This window comes from Mustelus asterias, chromosome 29 (genome assembly GCF_964213995.1).
Source record: "Mustelus asterias chromosome 29, sMusAst1.hap1.1, whole genome shotgun sequence".
Classification (NCBI taxonomy): domain Eukaryota; kingdom Metazoa; phylum Chordata; class Chondrichthyes; order Carcharhiniformes; family Triakidae; genus Mustelus; species Mustelus asterias.
The window spans coordinates 2,246,071-2,263,477 of record NC_135829.1 but is presented as its reverse complement, the minus strand read 5'-3'; the positions used below and the strand labels follow the sequence as shown (position 1 = coordinate 2,263,477).

The window sequence follows — 17,407 nt, the reverse complement described above, 5'->3', positions numbered from 1 at the left end:
ACTCCACACAGACAGTGACCCAAGCCGGGAATTGAACCCGGGTCCCTGACACTGTGAGGCAGCAGTGCTAACCACTGTGCCACCATGCCGCCCCATATTGCTCATTGCTAATGGTGGGATCTTGCTGTGCACACACTGCCTACATTTCCTAATTCCAAACATGACTACACTTCAGACATATTTCATTCGCTGTAGAGCACTTTGGGGTATTGTGAAAAATGCTTCAGAAAGGCAAGTCTTTCTTTATCAACATCTGGAGTTTAAACAGTGAGATGCTTATAAAACATCATTAGGAATTTACTAATGCCTCCTGTCCAACTCTAGACAGAGAGACATTTTTCTCTCTCATTCAAAGAGGACAAGAGAATCAGAATTTATACACTTCCAAGAGGGAGCAGCTCAATGCTTTAGTTTGTAACAAATTCAAAGGTCCTTTCCTTTCACCCAGTACATTTCACACAGTCCCGCTGTGCCATGAATTCATCAAGCTCGACTCCAGAGGAGGTCACACCGACTCACGCCTCAGTAAGATGGGAACCAAGACCCAGTTCAGCCGGATACAAAGGATCCCTCAGCAGAGTTCAAATGCAGCGAGGGGAGTTCGCTTAGTGTTGTGAAAGAGGAGGAGGCCATTCAGCCCATTTGAGCCTGTTCTACCATTTAATTAAATCACGGCTGATCTGTATCTTAACGCCACAGATCTGCTTTCGTTCAATATCTCTTCACAGCCTAGCTCAGTGTTACCAAGCTGGCTGCTGTTTGTGTGATATGGCTGTAGTGAATCATGGAGCTGTGAATTGCTGGAGGATGTTCCAGGATAATCCATCAACGCAGTTCCTTTCCTTCACTATGACTTCTGCTTCGAGCACAGGTTAACCCCTTCCATCCTATGAGTTTCCGGAAGTTTCTTTGTGTATTCAGGAGGAATTCTCATTCAGTATGTAGATGGCCCAATTAGAGAGGGGGCAAAACTTGACCTCCTCTTGGGAAATAAGGTAGGGCAGGTAACAGAAGTGTTAGTGAGGGATCACTTTGGGACCAGTGACCATAATTCTATTAGTTTTAAGATAGCTATGGAGAATGATAGGTCTGGCCCAAAAGTTAAAATTCTAAACCAGGGCAAGGCCAATTTTGATGGTATTAGACAGGAACTTTCAAAAGTTGATTGGTGGAGATTGGGCAGGCAAAGGGACGTCTGGTAAGTGGGAGGCTTTCAAAAGTGTGTTAACCAGGGATCAGGATAAGCACATTCCTCTTAGAGTGAAGGGCAAGGCTGGTAGAAGTAGGAAACCCTGGATGACTCGCGATATTGAGGCCCTGGTCAAGAAGAAGAAGGAGGCACCTGACATGCATAGGCAGCTGGGATCAAGTATGTCCCTTGAAGAGTATAGAGGTTGTAGAAGTAGAGTTAGAACCATAGAACCATAGAAAATTACAGCTCAGAAACAGGACCTTTGGCCCTTCTTGTCTGTGCCGAACCATTTTATGCCTAGTCCCACTGACCTGCACTTGGACCATATCCCTCCACACCCCTCTCATCCATGAACCCGTCCAAGTTTTTCTTAAATGTTAAAAGTGACCCCGCATTTACCACTTTATCCGGCAGCTCATTCCACACTCCCACCACTCTCTGCGTGAAGAAGCCCCCCCTAATATTCCCTTTAAACTTTTCTCCTTTCACCCTTAACCCATGCCCTCTGGTTTTTTTCTTCCCTAGCCTCAGCGGAAAAAGCCTGCTTGCATTCACTCTATCTATACCCATCAAAATCTTATACACCTCTATCAAATCTCCCCTCAATCTTCTACGCTCCAGGGAATAAAGTCCCAACCTATTCAATCTCTCTCTGTAACTCAGCTTCTCAAGTCCCGGCAACATCCTTGTGAACCTTCTCTGCACTCTTTCAATCTTATTTACATCCTTCCTGTAACTAGGTGACCAAAACTGTACACAATACTCCAAATTCAGCCTCACCAATGCCTTATATAACCTTACCATAACACTCCAACTTTTATACTCGATACTCCGATTTATAAAGGCCAATGTACCAAAGGCACTCTTTACGACCCTATCCACCTGTGATGTCACTTTTAGGGAATTCTGTACTTGTATTCCCAGATCCCTCTGTTCAACTGCACTCTTCAGAGTCCTACCATTTACCCTGTACGTTCTACTTTGATTTGTCCTTCCAAAGTGCAATATCTCACACTTGTCTGCGTTAAGTTCCATTTGCCATTTTTCAGCCCATTTTTCTAGTTGGTCCAAATCCCTCTGCAAGCTTTGAAAACCTTCCTCACTGTCCACTACACCTCCAATCTTTGTATCATCAGCAAACTTGCTGATCCAATTGACCACATTATCATCCAGATCATTGATATAGATGACAAACAACAATGGACCCAACACCGATCCCTGCGGCACACCACTAGTCACAGGCCTCCACTCAGAGAAGCAATCCTCCACAACCACTCTCTGGCTTCTTCCATTGAGCCAGTGTCTTATCCAATTTACTACCTCCCCATGTATACCTAGCGACTGAACCTTCCTAACTAACCTCCCATGAGGGACCTTGTCAAAGGCCTTGCTGAAATCCAGGTAGACAACATCCACTGCCTTCCCTTCATCCACTTTCCTGGTAACCTCCTCGAAAAACTCTAATAGATTGGTCAAACATGACCTACCACGCACAAAGCCATGTTGACTCTCCCTAATAAGTCCCTGTCTATCCAAATATTTGTAGATCCTATCCCGTATCACACCTTCCAATAACTTGCCCACCACCGACGTCAAACTTACCGGCCGATAATTTCCCGGATTTCTTTTGGAACCTTTTTTAAACAACGGAACAACATGAGCCACCCTCCAATCATCCGGCACCTCCCCCGTGAATACTGACATTTTAAATATGTCTGCCAGGGCCCCTGCAAGTTCAACACTAGTTAAGAGAGCAATCAGGAGGGCAAAAAAGCGACATGAGATTACTTTGGCAGATAAGGCAAAGGAGAATCCAAAGAGCTTCGACAAATACATAAAGGGCAAAAGAGTAACAAGGGAGAGAGTAGGGCCTCTTAGGGATCAACAAGGTCATCCAGTTGCAGAAGCACAAGAGGTGAGTGGGATCCTAAATGAATATTTCTCATCAGTATTCACTGTTGAGAAAGGCATGGATGTTAGGGAACTTGGGGAAATACATAGAGATGTCTTGAGGAGTGTACATGTTAGGGAGAAGGAGGTGCTGGAAGTCTTAAAGTGCATCAAGGTAGATAAATCCCCGGAACCTGATGAAGTGTATCCCAGGACGTTGTGGGAGGCTAGGGAAAAAAATTGCAGGTCCCCTAGCCGAGATATTTGAACCTCAACAGCTACAGGTGAGGTGCTGAAGATTGGAGGGTACAAATGTTGTGTCTTTGTCTAAGAAGGGCTGCAGGGAAAAGCCTGGGAACTACAGGCTGGTGAGTCTAACGTCTGTAGTGGGTAAGTTGTTCGAAGGTATTCTGAGAGACAGGATCTACAGGCATTTAGAGAGGCAAGGATTGATTAGGGACAATCAGCATGGCTTTGTGAGTGGAAAATCATGTCTCATGAATTTGATTGAGTTTTTTGAAGGGGTAACCAAGAAGGTAGATGAGGGCAGTGCAGTTGACGTTGTCTACGTGGACTTTAGCAAGGCCTTTGACAAGGTACCACAAGGTAGGTTGTTGCAGAAGGTTAAATCTCCATGGGATCAAGGGTGAGATAGCCAATTGGATACAAAATTAGCTTGACGACAGAAGACAAAAGGTGGTTATAGAGGGGATTGTTTTTCAAACTGGAGGCCTGTTACCAGTGGTGTGCCTCAGGGATCAGTGCTGGGTCCACTGTTATTTATTATTTATATTAATGATTTGAATGAGAATTTATAGGGCATGGTTAGTAAGTTTGCAGATGACACCAAGATTGTTGGCATAGTGAAGGAGGTTGATCATAGAAATCATAGAAACCCTACAGTGCAGAAGGAGGCCATTCGGCCCATCAAGTCTGCACCGACCACAATCCCACCCAGGCCCTACCCCCACATATTTTACCCACTAATCCCTCTAACCTACGCATCCCAGGACTCTAAGGGGCAATTTTTTTAACCTAGCCAATCAACCTAACCCGCACATCTTTGGACTGTGGGAGGAAACCGGAGCACCTGGAGGAAACCCACGCAGACACGAGGAGAATGTGCAAACTCCACACAGACAGTGACCCGAGCCGGGAATCGAACCCGGGACCCTGGAGCTGTGAAGCAGCAGTGCTAACCACTGTGCTACCGTGCCGCCCCTAGGTTATCTAGGATTGTAACGGGATCTTGATCAATTGGGCCAGTGGGATGATGAATGGCAGATGGAGTTTAATTAAGGTAAATGTGAGGTGATGCATTTTGGTAGATCGAACCAGGGTAGGACCTACTCGGTTAATAGTAGAGCATTGGGGAGAGTTACAGAACAAAGAGATCTAGGAGTACATGTTCATAGCTCCTTGAAGGTGGACAGAGTGGTGAAGGAGGCATTTGGCATGCTTGGACACACGCATCTCCATTAAGGACGGTCACCTCAGCACCTCACTGTACCGCAAGCCCACGGATAACCTCATGATGCTCCACTTCTCCAGCTTCCACCCTAAACACGTTAAAGAAGCCATCCCCTACGGACAAGCCCTCCGAATACACAGGATCTGCTCGGATGAGGAGGATCGCAACAGACACCTCCAGACGCTGAAAGATGCCCTCATAAGAACAGGATATGGCGCTCGACTCATTGATCAACAGTTCCGACGCGCCACAGCGAAAAACCGCACCGACCTCCTCAGAAGACAAACACGGGACACGGTGGACAGAGTACCCTTCGTCGTCCAGTACTTCCCCGGAGCGGAGAAGCTACGGCATCTCCTCCGGAGCCTTCAACATGTCATTGATGAAGACGAACATCTCGCCAAGGCCATCCCCACACCCCCACTTCTTGCCTTCAAACAACCACGCAACCTCAAACAGACCATTGTCCGCAGCAAACTACCCAGCCTTCAGGAGAACAGTGACCACGACACCACACAACCCTGCCACAGCAACCTCTGCAAGACGTGCCGGATCATCGACACGGATGCCATCATCTCACGTGAGAACACCATCTACCAGGTACACGGTACCTACTCTTGCAACTCGGCCAACGTTGTCTACCTGATACGCTGCAAGAAAGGATGTCCCGAGGCATGGTACATTGGGGAAACCATGCAGACGCTACGACAACGGATGAATGAACACCGCTCGACAATCACCAGGCAAGACTGTTCTCTTCCTGTGGGGGAGCACTTCAGCAGTCCCGGGCATTCAGCCTTGGATCTTCAGGTAAGCGTTCTCCAAGGCGGCCTTTACGACACACGACAGCGCTGAGCAGAAACTGATAGCCAAGTTCCGCACACATGAGGACGGCCTAAACCGGGATGTTGGATTTATGTCACATTATCAGTAACCCCCACAGCTTGCTTCCTGGACTTGCAGAATTCCACAAGCTGTTCTGTCTGGAGACAATACACATCTCTTTAACCTGTGTTGAATGCTCCCTCCACCAAATTGTCTGTACATTTAAGACCTGGCTGGCTGTAGAGATTTGCATTCTAATCAGTATTCTGTAATTTGATTTCTGTGTCTGTGCCCTGTTTGAGAACAGATATCCACTCCATCTGACGAAGGAGCTCTGCTCCGAAAGCTTATGGTATTTGCTACCAAATAAACCTGTTGGACTTTAACCTGGTGTTGTGAGACTTCTTACTGTGTAGGTATACCCACAGTGCTGTTAGAACATAGAACACAGACCAGTACAGCACAGAACAGGCCCTTCGGCCCACGATGTTGTGCCGAGCTTTATCTGAAACCAAGATCAAGCTATCCCACTCCCTATCATCCTGGTGTGCTCCATGTGCCTATCCAATAACCGCTTAAATGTTCCTAAAGTGTCTGACTCCACTATCACTGCAGGCAGTCCATTCCACTCTCTGCGTAAAGAATCTACCTCTGATATCCTTCCTATATCTCCCACCATGAACCCTATAGTTATGCCCCCTTGTAATAGCTCCATCCACCTGAGGAAATAGTCTTTGAACGTTCACTCTATCTATCCCCTTCATTATTTTATAAACCTCTATTAAGTCTCCCCTCAGCCTCCTCCGCTCCAGAGAGAACAGCCCTAGCTCCCTCAACCTTTCCTCATAAGACCTACCCTCCAAACCAGGCAGCATCCTGGTAAATCTCCTCTGCACTCTTTCCAGCGTTTCCACATCCTAGGGATAGAGTTCCAGTATTTTGACCCAGCAAGAGTGAAGGAACAGTGATATATTTCCAAGTCTGGATGGTAAGTGACATAAAGTTTATTTGTTAGTCACAAGTAGGCTTACATCAACACTGCAATGAAGTTTCTGTGAAAATCCCATAGTCCCACACTGGGGTACACTGAGGGAGAATTCAGCATGGCTAATCCACCCAACCAGCAGGGCTTTCAGACTGTGGGAGGAAACCGGAGCACCCGGAGGAAACCCACGCAGAAATGGGGAGAACGTGAAAACGCCTCACAGTGACCAAGCCGGGAATCGAACCCAGGTCCCTGGCGCTGTGCTACTCAGTGGTAATAGTCAAATCTCATTCCAGAATATGGGAGTTCCCCAATTTGACTAATGATCTCATAGTGCCAATTTTGCAATGAGAAACTTTCCAAATTGGGTTGGGGTCAGGATGCAAAAAATCTTCAGTTTGGAATACAGCCCGGGAGCGATGGGTAACGCGTCATTATTAAAGGGAGAAGTTTGGACAGGAAATCTCTTCATTAAAGGGGAGGTTTGGATGGGCAGTAACTCACTGTTAAAGGGGAGGTTTGGACAGGAAATCTCTCACTTTAACATAGAACATAGAACAGTACAGCACAGAACAGGCCCTTCGGCCCACGATGTTGTGCCGAGCTTTATCTGAAACCAAGATCAAGCTATCCCACTCCCTATCATCCTGGTGTGCTCCATGTGCCTATCCAATAACCGCTTAAATGTTCCTAAAGTGTCTGACTCCACTATCACTGCAGGCAGTCCATTCCACACCCCAACCACTCTCTGCGTAAAGAACCTACCTCTGATATCCTTCCTATATCTCCCACCACGAACCCTATAGTTATGCCCCCTTGTAATAGCTCCATCCACCCGAGGAAATAGTCTTTGAACGTTCACTCTATCTATCCCCTTCATCATTTTATAAACCTCTATTAAGTCTCCCCTCAGCCTCCTCTGCTGCAGAGAGAACAGCCCCAGCTCCCTCAACCTTTCCTCATAAGACCTACCCTCCAAACCAGGCAGCATCCTGGTAAATCTCCTCTGCACTCTTTCCAGCGCTTCCACATCCTTCTTATAGTGAGGTGACCAGAACTGCACACAATATTCCAAATGTGGTCTCACCAAGGTCCTGTACAGTTGCAGCATAACCCCACGGCTCTTAAACTCCAACCCCCTGTTAATAAAAGCTAACACACTATAGGCCTTCTTCACAGCTCTATCCACTTGACTGGCAACCTTTAGAGATCTGTGGATATGGACCCCAAGATCTCTCTGTTCCTCCACAGTCTTCAGAACCCTACCTTTGGCTCTGTAATCCACATTTAAATTAGTCCTACCAAAATGAATCACCTCACATTTATCAGGGTTAAACTCCATTTGCCATTTTTCAGCCCAGCTTTGCATCCTATCTATGTCTCTTTGCAGCCTACAACAGCCCTCCACCTCATCCACTACTCCACCAATCTTGGTGTCATCAGCAAATTTACTGATCCACCCTTCAGCCCCCTCCTCTAAGTCATTAATAAAAATCACAAAGAGCAGAGGACCAAGCACTGATCCCTGTGGCACTCCGCTAGCAACCTGCCTCCAATCCGAAAATTTTCCATCCACCACCACCCTCTGTCTTCGATCAGACAGCCAGTTACCTATCCAATCGGCCAACTTTCCCTCTATCCCACACCTCCTCACTTTCATCATAAGCCGACCATGGGGGACCTTATCAACGCCTTACTAAAATCCATGAATATGACATCAACTGCCCTACCTTCATCAACACACTTACTTACCTCCTCAAAAAATTCTATCAAATTTGTGAGGCACGACTTGCCCTTCACGAATCCGTGCTGACTATCCCGGATTAATCCGCATCTTTCTAAATGGTCGTAAATCCCATCCCTAAGATCCTTTTCCATCAATTTACCAACCACCGAAGTAAGACTAACCGGTCTATAATTACCAGGGTCATTTCTATTCCCTTTCTTAAACAGAGGAACAACATTCGCCATTCTCCAGTCCTCTGGCACCATCCCCGTGATGTGGAGATGCTACCAAATAAACCTGTTGGACTTTAACCTGGTGTTGTTAAACTTCGTACCATCCCCGTGGACAGCGAGGACCCAAAGATTAAAGGAGAGGTTTGGGTGGGTAGTAACTCACCGTTAGAGGGGAATGAATTTAATGCTGCAAACATTGGCCCCCTGTCCTTGGAGAATTGGGCAATCTGATACAGACCGACTGAGACATGAAATTATAGAATCATTGAATAAAACAGCAGAGATCGAGACCACTCGCCCTATCGTGTGTGTACTGGCTCTTTCCCTGTTCCAACCCCCAGAACCATCAAATATTTATCCACTTACCTTTTGAAATTTCCGACTGAATCAACTTCCGCCACTCTTTCGGGCAGCGCCTTCCAGATCACAACTCACTGTGTACAAAGAAAATGTTCCTGTTGGTGCCTCTGGGTCTTTGGCAGATGATCTGAAATCCATATCCCTCTGGCCAGCAAACCTCTGAAAATAATTTCTCATTATTTACTCCGTGAGAACGAAAGGGAATGTGACTCAAAATCAATCTGTTTTTTATTTGTGGGACATGTGGGTCGCTGGCATTCATCACCCATCCCTAGTTGCCCTTGAGAAGGTTGTGGTGAACTGAGTGGCTTGCTCAGCCATTTCAGAGGGCAGTTGAGAGTGAATCATGTTGCTGTGGCCAGATCAGGTAAGGGCAGCAGATTTCCTTTCTTAAAGGACATTAGTGCGGCACGGTAGCACAGTGGTTAGCACTGCTGCTTCACAGCTCCAGGGTCCCGGGTTCGATTCCCGGCTCGGGTCACTGTCTGTGTGGAGTTTGCACATTCTCCTCGTGTCTGCTTGGGTTTCCTCCGGGTGCTCCGGTTTCCTCCCACAGTCCAAAGATGTGTGGGTTAGGTCGATTGGCCATGCTAAAAATTGCCCCTTAGTGTCCTGGGATGTGTCGAGTAGAGGGATTAGTGGGTAAAATATGTAGGGATATGGGGGTAGGGCCTGGGTGGGATTGTGGTCGGTGCAGACTCGATGGGCCGAATGGCCTTTTTTTGTGCTGTAGGGTTTCTATTTAAAAAAAGAACAAAGAAAATTACAGCACAGGAACAGGCCCTTCAGCCCTCCAAGCCTGCACCGACCATGCTGCTCAACTGAACTAAAATCCCCGACTCTTCCGGGAACCATATCCCTCTATTCCTATCCTATTCATGTATTTGTCAAGGCACCCACCACCCTCTGTGTAAAAAACTTGCCTCGTACATCTCCTTTAAACGTATGCCCCCTAGTAATTGACTCTTCCACCCTGGGAAAAAGCTTCTGACTATCCACTCTGTTCATGCCCCTCATAATCTTGTAGACTTCTATCGGGTCGCCCCCTCAATCTCCATCGTTCCAGTGAGAACAAACCAAGTTTCTCCAACCTCTCCTCATAGCTAATGCCCTCCATACCAAGCAACATCCTGGTAAATCTTTTCTGTACCCCCTCCAAAGCCTCCACATCCTTCTATAGTGTGGTGACCAGAATTGAACACCATATTCCAAGTGCGGTCTCACCAAGGTTCTATAAAGCTGCAACATGACTTGCCAATTTTTAAACTCAATGCCCCAGTCAATGAAGGCAAGTGTGCCGTATGCCTTCTTGACTACCTTCTCCACCTGCGTTGCCACTTTCAGTGACCTGTGTACCTGTACACCCAGATCCCTCTGCCTATCAATATTCTTAAGGGTTCTGCCATTTACTGTATATTTCCTATCTGTATTAGACCTTCCAAAATGCATTACCTCACATTTGTCCGGATTAAACTCCATCTGCCATCTCTCCACCCAAGTCTCCAACCGATCTATATCCTGCTGTATCCTCTGACGGTCCTCATTGCTATCCGAAATTCCACCAACCTTTGTGTCGTCCACAAACTTACTAATCAATCCAGTTACATTTTCCTCCAAATCATTTATGTATATTACAAACAGCAAAGGTCGCATCGACAATGGTTTCATGGTCATCAGTAGATTCTTAATTCCAAATATTTTTAATTGAATTCAAATTCCACTATCTGCAGTGGCAGGATTCGAACCCGGGTCCCCATAACTTTAGCTGAGTTTCTGGATTAATAATCTAGCGATAATACCACTGGGCCATCGCCTCCCCGGCGCTCGTTCGGTGTGTGGACTGATGAGCTCACTGTGTTCACCGAGTTGGCAGTGATTTGTTTAGTTTAATTGCCAATAACCCTTTGATTGAAACTGTGTTTCTTTCAGTTACTCATCGTAAACAAGGATCTGCAAGAATCTGAAACCTCTTATTGAAATTCAGCATTTTTCCTCCTGCATTTATCTCTGTACAAAGTGAATCTCTTTCCTGCTCTGAACCCACAAGGGTGTACTAACTGAATGATGAGAAACTGGCCTGTGTTCACGCAGCCAGCATCGAGTGACAGGCTGCACCTGCTCCAATGCTATTTTTAACGCCCTGATACTGAGTTCTGGCTGGAATGTTGCTGACACCATCTAGATCATCTTAACTTGGCAAGTTCCCAGCAAAATCCTCAAGGAAATAACTGCCTGATTTTCTGTACTGGAGAAGGCTGTTAAAGTGCATCGACAGCACATTCTCCCTGTCTCTCTCGGCTGCCCTTCTTTTTCAAAAACGCGAGTGTTTAGATTTTTTTTACACATTTCCCCCTCCCCAAACACCCCCCCCCCCCCCCCCCCCCGGTCCAAACACACACACACACACAGGAGGCTTCTCACTCTGAACTGAGAATTGACGGGCTGGGAATGGGCTTACCATCAGCACACTCACACCTCCCCCATTTCGACCCCTCTGCCTATCACCCCTTCACCACCCCCCCTCCCCATCGCCCCCTCCATCGCCCCCCTCCCCCAACACCACCCCTCCTCCATCACCCCCTCCATCATCTGCCCTCCCCCGTCACTCCATCACCCTGCCCTCCCCCGTCACCCCCTCCAACACCCTGCCCTTCTGATGCACCTCAATGAGCACCCGGAAACAAGGCTTTAGAACTGAAGGCTTTAATACATTAACAATGAAACTACTAACACAAATTCACCCGTTCAGACTGAAGGGGTCCTGCCGGAGCAGGGGGTCTTATACCCTGCCACCGGAGGCGGGACCCCACTGGAGTGTGCCATGATAACACTTAGGACAGGTAAACACCCTAACCCAACAACATAGTACAACCCCCATAACAACAACACCCTAGCCCAACAGTAACACAATAACAACCCCAGTGGTGAACCAACGATGGTTCACCACATTCACCCCTCCTTTAGGAACCAAAGGTGGCGGGGTGGATGAAAACAGACAATGACAAAAAAAATAACAGGATTCACAAGTCCAGACGGTCTGGAGGACCACACCGACGCTGCGATCTTCTCAACACCGGTTGCGAAACCGGAGCAGGTGCTTGCGGTGGCTCTCTCAAAGCAACATCTGGCTGTCCCCTCAAAGACTCCCGGGCCGGCCGGCCCTGATGAGGCGATGGTGTAGGGGATCCTGGAACGTTTGGTGGTGGTGGTGGTGGTGATGATGGTGGCGCCGATCTCCGAGTCTCAGGCAAGCTGTACATGGGAGTAAAAGTGTTATGCACTGGTCCCGGTGCTGACCGCGCCACGTCTGGGGAAGTAATGAGGAGTAGTGGATCTGTGACTGGGGGAATAGGAGCGACAGGAGTTGCTACGTCCCCTGCGGGCGCCAGGTCTCTAATGGAGACAGTGTCCTCTCGCCCGTCAGGATATGCCACATAGGCATACTGAGGGTTGGCGTGGAGGAGTTGGACCAGTTCGACCAAGGGGTCGGACTTGCGAGCCCTCACATGGCGCCGCAGAAGGACGGGTCCTGGGTACGTCAACCAGGCTGGCAATGAGGTCCCCGAGGACGACTTCCGAGGGAATGAGAACATCCTCTCGTGGGGAGTAGCATTGGTTGCCGTACACAGGAGGGAGCGGATAGAATGGAGCGCAGTTGGAAGGACCTCCTGCCACCGGGAGACTGGAAGGCCCTTGAATTTCAGTGCCAGTAGGACAGCCTTCCAGACTGTAGCATTCTCCCTTTCCACCTGTCCGTTACCCCTAGGGTTGTAGCTCGTGGTTCTACTAGAGGCAATCCCGAATGAGAGCAGGAATTGCCTCAAGTCGTTGCTCATGAACGACGAGCCCCTGTCGCTATGAATATAGCAGGGGTACCCGAACAGGGTAAAAAGCTCACTGAATGCCTTGATGACGGTGGCAGTCGACGTGTCCGCACAGGGGAAAACAAACGGAAACCGGGAAAATTCGTCTATTATGTTAAGAAAATAGACATTCCGATCCGTTGAGGGAAGGGGGCCCTTAAAATCTACACTCAGCCTCTCAAAAGGGCGAGTGGCCTTGACCAAATGTGCCCGGTCTGGTCGATAAAAGTGTGGTTTGCATTCTGCGCAAATCCGACAACTTCTAGTAACTGACCTGACCTCCTCCACCGAGTAGGGTAGGTTGCGGGCTTTTATGAAGTGGTAGAGTCTGGTGACTCCAGGATGACACAGATCATTGTGGAGAGCCTTCAAGCGGTCCTCCTGCATGATGGCGCATGTTCCGCGCGAGAGGGCATCCGAGGGCTCATTGAGCTTCCCTGGACGATACATAATATCGTAATTATAGGTGGAGAGCTCAATTCTCCACCGCAAGATCTTATCGTTCTTGATCTTGCCCCTCTGCGTGTTACTGAACATAAACGCCACGGATCGTTGATCCGTGATCAGGGTGAACCGCTTACCTGCCAGGTAATGGCGCCAGTGTCTGACTGCCTCCACAATGGCCTGAGCCTCCTTTTCCACCGCTGAGTGCCGAATCTCTGGGCCTTGAAGGGTGCGGGAAAAAAACGCGACGGGCCTGCCTGTCTGGTTTAGTGTGGCGGCTAGGGCGAAGTCCGATGCATCACTCTCCACCTGGAAAGGGATGGATTCATCCACCGCGTGCATCGTGGCTTTCGAGATGTCGCTTTTCAAAACCTTGAAGGCCAATTGGGCCTCCGGCGTAAGTGGGAAGGTCGTGGACTTAATGAGCGGACGAGCTTTGTCCGCGTAGTTGGGGACCCACTGTGCATAATACGAAAAGAACCCGAGGCATCTCCTCAGTGCTTTCGTGCTAGCGGGCAAGGGAAGTTCAGTGAGTGGGCGCATACGGTCTGGATCAGGGCCAATGACCCCGTTTCCCACCACGTATCCGAGGATGGCTAACCTACGCGTACGGAATACGCACTTCTCCCTGTTATAGGTCAGATTCAGGCGAGATGCAGTGCGTAGAAAGTGTTGGAGATTCGTGTCGTGGTCCTGCTGGTCATGGCCGCAGATGGTGACGTTATCCAGGTACGGGAAGGTAGCCCGCAACCCGTTCTGGTCCACCATTCGGTCCATAGCACGCTGGAAGACCGAGACCCCATTGGTGACACCAAATGGAACCCTGAGGAATTGGTATAGACGACCATCCGCCTCAAAAGCCGTATATTGTCGGTCCTCTGGGCGGATGGGGAGTTGATGGTAGGCGGACTTAAGGTCTATGGTAGAAAACACTCGGTACTGCGCAATCTGATTGACCATATCAGAAATGCGCGGGAGAGGATACGCATCCAGCTGCGTGTATCTATTAATGGTCTGACTATAGTCGATGACCATCCGAGGTTTGTTCCCGCTTTTGACTACCACGACCTGCGCTCTCCACGGACTAGCACTGGCCTGTATGATCCCTTCCTTGAGGAGCCGCTGAACCTCAGATCTAATAAAGATCCGGTCCTCAGCGCTGTAACGCCTACTTTTAGTAGCGATGGGCTTGCAGCCAGGTACCAGATTTTTAAAAAGGGATGGTGTCGTGATCTTCAGGGTGGATAGATTGCACGCGGGGCGCTTTGGGCAATTTGGAGGCTGCGGCTGGTTCCCTACTGCCAGTGAAGGGAGTGGCCCACCGTACTGTAGGATCACACTCCTCATGTGGGCCATAAAGTTTAGTCCGAGGAGAATTGGCGCGCAAAGGTGAGGTAGCACAAGGAGCCTGTATTGCTCGTAGACTGTGCCCTGTACCTCAAGAGTTACCATACATCGTCCTTGGATCGGTACAGACCGGGACTGTGATGCCATGGAAATTGTCTGTTTGGCAGGGAGAACCCGGAGTCCACACCTTTTAGCAGTTTCAGGGTGTATGAAACTTTCGGTGCTCCCACTGTCAAACAGACAATTTACAGTTCTGCCACTAACCTTTACCTCCATCATAGAATGTTCCAGTCTGAAATGCCTGGTCTGATCCAGAGAGATCGACGCCACCGTTGGCCCCTGGGCGTCACTGCATGCTGCCGATGTGGATGCTGAGGACCCCTGCTGGTCGCTCCTCGTCGTCGTGGACCATGATGGCCGCCCCCATGAATCGCATGTGGCCGAGGGCTCCAAGCGCAGCGACTCCTGGTGGTCTTCCTCCTCCTCTGTCTGCCACGATGGCGCCGTCCTGAGGTCGCACGTGGTCGGACCTCGTGGGTACTGCGACGCCGAAAGAGATGGTCTCCGTTCTGGAGGGTTACAAGCTGCACTGCCGTTTTTAGGTTTGGACCTGCAGACTTTGCTGTAGTGGCCTTTTTTACCGCACTGGCTGCAGATTGCCGTTCTTGCCGGACACTGCTGCCGTGGATGCTTGGCCCCACCGCAAAAATAGCATCGCTGGCCACCTGGAGCTGCCGCCGTCGTCGAATCGATCTGGGAGCGCGGGTTCGCGGGGCGAGGAGGGAGCAGAGCTTGCTCCAACCACGTTGACTGCACGTGGTCCTCGGGGTACAGCGCCAAGCTCTTCGACGCCGCCTCCAACCTCACGGCCATCCCCATTGCCTGGGTCAAGTTGAGTTTCCCCTTTTCTAATAATTTAAGTCTGATGTACGAGGACCCTACCCCTGCTACGAACGCGTCTCGGGCGAGGTCTTGCATGTACTGCTCGGCGGAGACATCCTTACAGTCACAACCCCTGGCAAGCTGCAGGAGTTCATTGGCGTAGTCTTCTATGGTCTCGCCCGACTGCCGACGTCGTGTAGCGAGGAGATAACGAGCGTGAATCTCGTTGGGTGGCATAATGTACCTATTCTTTAGGAGCTCGACGGCACCCTGGTAAGTGGAAGCTGCACGAATGGCTAGGTAAATCGTGTCGCTTACCCTTGCGTGGAGGACCTGGAGTCTATCACTGTCTGTAGTGATAGCTACCGAGGCTGCCAGGTAGTCCTCGAAGCATTTCCACCAATGTTCGAACGTGTTAGCTGCACCGACCGCACGTGGGTCCAGTGTCAGACGATCCGGTTTTAGGATCTGTTCCATATTCTCAGTTAATGTATTAAATTGATGCACCTCAATGAGCACCCGGAAACAAGGCTTTAGAACTGAAGGCTTTAATACATTAACAATGAAACTACTAACACAAATTCACCCGTTCAGACTGAAGGGGTCCTGCCGGAGCAGGGGGTCTTATACCCTGCCACCAGAGGCGGGACCCCACTGGAGTGTGCCATGATAACACTTAGGACAGGTAAACACCCTAACCCAACAACATAGTACAACCCCCATAACAACAACACCCTAGCCCAACAGTAACACAATAACAACCCCAGTGGTGAACCAACGATGGTTCACCACACCTTCCCCGTCACCCCCTCCATCACCCTGCCCTTCCCCGTCACTCCCTACATCACCCTCCCCTCCCCCGTCACCCTCTCCATCACCCTGCCCTCCCCCGTCACCCTCTCCAACACCCTGCCCTCCCCCGTCACCCCCTCCATCACCCTCCCCTCCCCCGTCACCCTCTCCATCACCCTGCCCTTCCCCGTCACTCCCTCCATCACCCTCCCCTCCCCCGTCACCCTCTCCAACACCCTGCCCTCCCCCGTCACCCTCTCCATCACCCTCCCCTCCCCCGTCACCCTCTCCATCACCCTGCCCTCCCCGTCACCCTCTCCATCACCCTCCCCTCCCCGTCACCCCCTCCATCACCCTGCCCTTCCCCGTCACTCCCTCCATCACCCTCCCCTCCCCCGTCACCCCCTCCATCACCCTGCCCTCCCCCGTCACCCCCTCCATCACCCTCCCCTCCCCCGTCACCCCCTCCATCACCCTGCCCTCCCCCGTCACCCTCTCCATCACCCTCCCCTCCCCGTCACCCCCTCCATCACCCTGCCCTCCCCCGTCACCCTCTCCATCACCCTGCCCTCCCCCGTCACCCTCTCCATCACCCTGCCCTCCCCCGTCACCCCCTCCATCACCCTCCCCTCCCCCGTCACCCTCTCCATCACCCTCCCCTCCCCCGTCACCCCCTCCATCACCCTGCCCTCCCCGTCACCCCCTCCAACACCCTGCCCTCCCCCGTCACCCCCTCCATCACCCTGCCCTCCCCGTCACCCTCTCCATCACCCTGCCCTCCCCCGTCACCCTCTCCAACACCCTGCCCTCCCCCGTCACCCCCTCCATCACCCTGCCCTCCCCCGTCACCCCCTCCATCACCCTCCCCTCCCCCGTCACCCCCTCCATCACCCTGCCCTCCCCCGTCACCCCCTCCAACACCCTGCCCTCCCCCGTCACCCCCTCCATCACCCTGCCCTTCCCCGTCACTCCCTCCATCACCCTCCCCTCCCCCGTCACCCTCTCCATCACCCTCCCCTCCCCCGTCACCCCCTCCATCACCCTGCCCTCCCCCGTCACCCCCTCCATCACCCTGCCCTCCCCGTCACCCTCTCCATCACCCTGCCCTCCCCCGTCACCCTCTCCAACACCCTGCCCTTCCCCGTCACCCTCTCCATCACCCTGCCCTCCCCCGTCACCCCCTCCATCACCCTGCCCTCCCCGTCACCCTCTCCATCACCCTGCCCTCCCCCGTCACCCTCTCCAACACCCTGCCCTTCCCCGTCACCCTCTCCATCACCCTGCCCTCCCCCGTCACCCTCTCCAACACCCTGCCGTCCCCCGTCACCCCCTCCATCACCCTGCCGTCCCCCGTCACCCCCTCCATCACCCTGCCCTCCCCCGTCACCCTCTCCAAC

The 17,407-nt window shown here is 50.8% G+C and overlaps 1 long non-coding RNA gene across 1 annotated transcript in view; it reads right to left on the bottom strand.

The window, feature by feature from the left end:
- The window catches only part of LOC144480503 (uncharacterized), a 34,483-nt gene extending 23,834 nt beyond the window's left edge, over positions 1-10,649 (bottom strand). Inside the window, exons 1-2 of the long non-coding RNA XR_013495677.1 lie at positions 10,135-10,649; positions 8,689-8,841 (exon numbers count right to left, since the gene is read on the bottom strand). This is a non-coding gene — a long non-coding RNA (uncharacterized LOC144480503). The remainder of the gene's footprint in view (positions 1-8,688; positions 8,842-10,134) is intronic.
- Between the last annotated feature and the right edge of the window lie 6,758 nt (positions 10,650-17,407).